This window comes from Marmota flaviventris, chromosome 15 (assembly GCF_047511675.1).
Source record: "Marmota flaviventris isolate mMarFla1 chromosome 15, mMarFla1.hap1, whole genome shotgun sequence".
NCBI classification, from domain to species: Eukaryota; Metazoa; Chordata; class Mammalia; order Rodentia; family Sciuridae; genus Marmota; species Marmota flaviventris.
The window spans coordinates 33141017-33141834 of NC_092512.1; positions in this window are offsets into that span (position 1 = coordinate 33141017).

Below are 818 nucleotides of genomic sequence, written 5' to 3' on the forward strand. Positions count from 1 at the left end.
ATATTGTTTTGGTTTTTTTTTGGTGACCTCAAGTTCAATTTTAATCCAACTGCCACAGTAACAGAATTCCATTCTGGTAAAATTAGTATCTTCTTTATAAAAATAATAAAGAAAATCATCATTAACTCTACTATTCAAAGTCAATTCACTGTTTATTTTATATATTTAAGATATTCTTCCAGTTGATAATTTACATTTAAGTTTAATTTATAGTTTTTTTAAAAAAATAGACAAATTTTTAAATGCTATCAATCTGTCTTTGAAACCATGCTTAAAAAATTCTACTCCCCACAAGTTTTGAATATTTGTTTGTTATTGGAGGGAGGCATTCATATTTAAAAATAGAATCCAATACTTAATAGATTATAAACTAAGAATAATTATAAGCTAAGGATAAACATAAACTAGGCATCTACATTAGCTTCCTGTTGCTGCTGTAATAAGTCATTATAAACAGGGACTTAAAACAGTCCAAATTTGTTGTTTTATAGTTTTGGAGGGGATGAGTTTGAAATGGGGTTTACAGGGCTGCAGGGAAGGTGTCCACGGGACGGTCTTAGGTTCTTGCCTCTTGCAGGGTCTAGAGGCCACACACATTCCTTGCTAGCGCCCCCTCCCAACTCCAAAGACTGCAATTGCATTATGACATCATCTGCTTCTGTAATTATATCTGCTGCTCTGGAAACGATTCTCCTGCCTCCTCTAGTAAGAACCTTCATGATTGCCTTGGGCCCTCCTGAATAAACTGGAATAATCTCCCATTCTCAAAATCCTGAATTTAATTATATATGTATGCCATTTAAAGTAACATATTTAGA